This window comes from Arachis hypogaea, chromosome 9, assembly GCF_003086295.3.
Source record: "Arachis hypogaea cultivar Tifrunner chromosome 9, arahy.Tifrunner.gnm2.J5K5, whole genome shotgun sequence".
NCBI classification, from domain to species: domain Eukaryota; kingdom Viridiplantae; phylum Streptophyta; class Magnoliopsida; order Fabales; family Fabaceae; genus Arachis; species Arachis hypogaea.
This window is the reverse complement of record NC_092044.1, coordinates 80,800,623-80,805,868: the sequence shown is the minus strand read 5'-3', so window position 1 is coordinate 80,805,868 and position 5,246 is coordinate 80,800,623. Positions and strand designations below refer to the sequence as shown.

General features: G+C 30.8%; 1 pseudogene; it reads right to left on the bottom strand.

Moving 5' to 3' along the window:
- Nucleotides 1-1,910: 1,910 nt before the first annotated feature.
- LOC112709247 (large ribosomal subunit protein uL2mz, N-terminal part-like) lies at nt 1,911-2,558 on the bottom strand (annotated as a pseudogene).
- Between the last annotated feature and the right edge of the window lie 2,688 nt (nt 2,559-5,246).

The window sequence follows — 5,246 nt, the reverse complement described above, 5'->3', positions numbered from 1 at the left end:
GAGTCCTACCCATATTTATTACCATTCGATCTATTACTTGAATCAGTTTCGCTTTTATTATGAGTATCTAAATATTTAAAAAATTTATTATCAAATTAAAAATAATGTATGTTGAGAACTTAAGAGTACATTCAGTAGATAAATTACAGATAAATAGTACTAAGAGTATATTAACATAGAAATATTGTAGAAATAATTCAAATTGGCAAACTAAATTGTAGAAAAAAAATGTTAAAAAAATATACCAAAATTATCCACTAATTTTTTTGTTACAGAGTCAAAAAATTTAATAACAAATATATTATTAAACATTGAACATATATATTTTTCTTATAATAATACAGTTATAAAAATTTTATATTTATACAATATTATATTGAAAAATTATTAAATTATCTAATAATTGAGATTATAATTATGTAAAGTACATTAAGACAATATAATAATATCTATAATAATATTATTTAGGCCAATAATAAAAAATTTATTGAATCAAAATTAAAAAGAATAAATTATTATTAATTAAATAAATATAAATATATAGGATTTCTATTCATATTTGGACCATTCGATATATTACTTGAACCAGCTCTGCTGTTATTGTGAGTATCTGTATATTTAGAAAAATTATTATTAAGATAAAAATAATGTAATTTGATAATTTAAGAGTACACTCATGAGATAAATTACACATAATTGGTACTAAGAGTACAATAACATAGATATATCGTAAAAAATAATTCATATTAAATGATACACTAACAATATAAATTTATGAGTGGGAAGTATAACTTAGAGTAACTGATACAGAGTATTGATGAGTAGATATATTTGTGATATCATGTAATGGTGTTGTCATGTTGGTTAGTCCACTCGATGTAACGATTTATTTTTCTCGTCTAATACTCTCTCGGTAACAGGCACCCCTTCTAGCAAGGTCTTGCGCCCTCTGTTCTTCGCTCATATTTTGTCTTCGTTGCCTGGCATAGTCTTGCCAAGTTTGTCGACCATTTCCATGACTGTAATTAATCAAAGAAACATATAAACATAGTTTTACAGTTTTATTTAATGACAAAAAGCAAATTACAGTAGGTTTTACGTTATATTTAGGTGAAGTGAGAAGGATGCAGAAGATGGATGAGAAATGAAAGAATTTTTTTTATTATGGAGTAACCAGTAATGTAAAGTGGGAGGGATTAAGAGGAGAAACTGGTATTCTATTAGTTATTATAGATGAAGATAAAGTAGTGAAAATTCTGTAACTGACCTATACTGGAGTATTATATAGTAATGTGAAGTGAGAGACATTAACAGGAGAAACTGGTATTCTATTAGTGAAATAATTATAGAAGTTACATTGAGGTGAACGTGAATGAAAATGAAGTAGGGAGAATTTTTTAACTAAGTAAGTTATTAGGAAGGACAAAAATGAAAAAAATTTTGGACACCAAAATGGGTTTTACAATTATATATTGTTATAGATTATGAGTATTTGAATATTTAAAAGAAAATTTATTATTAGCATAAGATTAATGTATTTTTAAAATCTACTAATGTATTCAATAATATTAATAAGAGATGAGATGAGAAGAGAAAATTGGGTAAGAGGTGAAAGATAACAGGTGAAAGTTACATCAAGGTGGCCGAGTGGAGTAATGGAAGTTTTTCAAAGATGAATAACTGTATTAAGTGGAGAAGTTAATTAGAAAAGATAATATTAGAAAGAAATCTTAAACATCAAACCTATGTATTGCCATTATATGTTGTTATAGATATATATCATTTTGCGAAACCAAATTGTCGTGTCTTTATGCCTCAAAAATTAAGAGAAATAAAAACTCAATTAAAATTTTTAGATGAAAAAAAACCGAAGACTATAATTTTAAAAGTTTTACAATAGCGTGAAAGGGTTAATTTCTAGCACGAACCCTATTTCTTTTGCGCTTTGAACCATATCGCGTGATGTTGTGCCAAGAAATTTTAGCTTTGCGCTTGTTCTTATGCATCCACGTGTCGTTATTCTTCTTCCAGTTCTGAACATGTAGCTCTACCTCCCCTCTCGCTCTTGGCGCAAAAAACGTGTTCTCAATGCAACCACTGCAATCCTCGGCAATTCAAAGGGAAGCGATTCGGATCCTGATGCAGAAGTAGAAGCTGTTTTTTCTTTGGCGAGAACGCCGAGAAGAACGCGTTTCTCGATGCTGAACTAGCATGCTGTGGAGGTAACATCGAATTAAACACGAACACACTGCGGATCTTATTGTTGCCTTCGGCAGAGTTATCGATATGGAGTGATTTGCGCAACAACTGAGCAAGGACTTTTTCCAGTATAGCACAGTGGAAGACTCCTTCGATCCATCAGAGGAGCGATTGGGATCGTACTCGATCCGCTCAACAACACCCAAAGAAGAAGGTGCGGCGTTGTGCTTGAGGTCATTGGATCGCTGGAGGGGCTTGGAGCCCCTTACCACAGTGGAAGGAGGTTATGCGACCGGAGGAGTTCCGGTCTTGTCGGTTCCAAAGGTGAACTGGCAAAGTGCTCTTTTCACCGATGACATCCGTTTTAATATTTGTTGAAGGGTTTTTGTAATTCTATTGTTGTCTTATGGGCTTTCTAGAAAAACTAGAAAAGCAAAGGGACGAGTTTGGGAGGGGGTTTAAACTGGAACGGTGTTATTTTAGAGTTGGAGGACTTTTTTGTTCCTAAATCTTTTTGTCACATCCATGTGGAATGCTGTTCTGACCACATCAGCATAATGGCATCCACATCGGATATTTCTGTTACGTTTCACAATCTCAATTGGACAGAAAAATCCAAATGTCCTGGTTTTGAAAGAGTCAGGAGTGTAAACATATTTTCCATTTTTCAGAGACCTAAATATCCGCGTGACAAAAAGTCAATGACCTATTTATTTTTTAGTTTTTTCTATTTTTTCCCTTTTTCTCTTTCAATTTGGAAAATACTACTATTACCAAATTTATCCTTTTGTTATTGTGTTACCATTTTTTTAATCTTTTATAATCAAAATTTTGTTTTATTTTATGAAGTTGAGGTCTATTTGTTGATTATTAATTTATAATGAAAAAATTGGGATAAACTATTATCTCTAGTTTATTTATTTATTTATTAAATACTTTATATTTACTATAAGTTTTTTTATTTTAACAATGTTACATGATCAATAAAATTTAATTATCAATTTTGATCAAAATTTGACTAATTATAAATATTAAACCAAATTCTAAATCATAAATAATTCTAAATTTTAATAATATGAAAATAAAATATTAATTCAAAATATTAATTATCAATATTAATAAAATAATGACTCGTTACCTTTTCTTTTCTCTTTTTTCTTTCTGAATTTTGATAGCGTACGTTCCTTATAGAAAGGTTTTGTCCATGGATGATATGGTCCTCGGGGATAAATGAAAAACATATTATTTAATATTTTTATCAGATCAAAATTAACTATTGATTAGATTAGATCATTCCAGGCCAAAAAAAAAATAGATCATTCATATTTATTTGCGATGAATTAAAAAAATTAACATATGTATAATAAAATTGATACTTATTTAATTTAATAAAAAGCTTTAATTTGTAAAAATTTATAGTTTTAGGGACTTCTTTTTTCTAATTGAAAAATTAGAAATTACCTCTAGAAGATATGTTAGGAAAAAATAATAAAAAACAAATATAGAACATCACAAGACCAACATATATGTAAGTGATAATTATTAGGCTTTAAAGTGAATTGCATGGCTTCATAAACTTAACCATAAAACCATAAAATTTTGAGATTGTACTATAGTTATGGGATAAATATACGTTTGTTTATAAATTTTTGAAAAATTTTTAAAATATATCCTATGTTTAATTTGATTAAAGTCATTTTGTATAATTTTATCCATACAGTTTATTATTTGATAATCAAAGATTATTCAATTTTTTTTTTACAAATTTGTGCCTCTCAATCTAACTCTATTTCTAACTCTAAAAGAGAAAAAGCACAAAAAACATTGACAGATTAAAATTAGAGACAAATTGCAGAGACAAAACAAAGATGATGATGATGGTGGTAACAATAATTTCTCTACATCTCTCTATTGTAAAACCCAGTTAATTAACGGCTAATTAACCCATAAATGAGAATTTATTCTAGAAAGTTCAAAATGTGATTTTTATGGCTAAATGTGATAGAGGAGGTTGAGACGAGAATTTCGGTACCAATTTTATAGAATTCGGGCCAAGATTGGACCGAACGGGCCAAACTGGGCCAACCGGACCCAAAGTGGGCCCTTGACCCAACATATCTAGACCAAAACCCTAGTTTTCAGCATTCTCTCTCCTCACTAAACACACTCACATGCTGAAAATGGAGGCACAAGAGGGAAGAACACTTTCTCAAGTTATTTCTCTCACTTGATCTTCAAACCACCATAACTTTTGATCTAGAGCTCCGATTGCCGCTCCGTTTGCGGCCACGCGTTCACCGCAGAAAGCTCTACAAAACCGATACAATCAATCTTGAGGTAAGCCACGTGTTGCTGTTCGAAATTCCAGCCCTTATTTTCGAGTTTCATGGGTGAAATATTGAGATTTTGGGTTCTTTGATGTTATAGGACCCAACTCTCTTGAAGGAGAAGGTTAATCTTGTCTTATTGGACCTTGGATGTGATAAGATTCTCAACCCTAGTGTATTTTGTTGTTTTATGATGTTTGGGTATTGAGATGTTGTATATGGGTATGATGATTATGGCTTAGGTTGTGTATATGTGAATATTGGATCTTGATTGGTGATTTTGAAAAGCTTGAAAAAGGGATTTGGTGGTGAAAAATCTGTTCTTGGAGGTTTTGAGGCCTTGAGAGCTTGTGGATAAGTGGTTTGGAAGTGCTCCGGTTGAGCTTGGGAAATCGGCTAAGGTATGGTTTCGGTTTCCCGTATCTAATATGTAATGTGGTAGGAAATACTTAGGCTAGAGGCCCTAAGATAGGCATTGAATTGTTGATGTTGTTGAATTGTTGATATATATGATGTGGTCATATATATGATGATGATTAATGATGCCTTGATGGTATGATGTATGAGAAATATGCATGTTGTGATATATGCTTGATGATTGGTTATGGTTGAATTGTGGGTTGAACCATGTTGATGGTGAGTATGATGTTGATTGTGTACAATAATGATTTATTGGAATTGGTGTTGTTGAAATTGGCATGAGGAAGAGTATATGATATG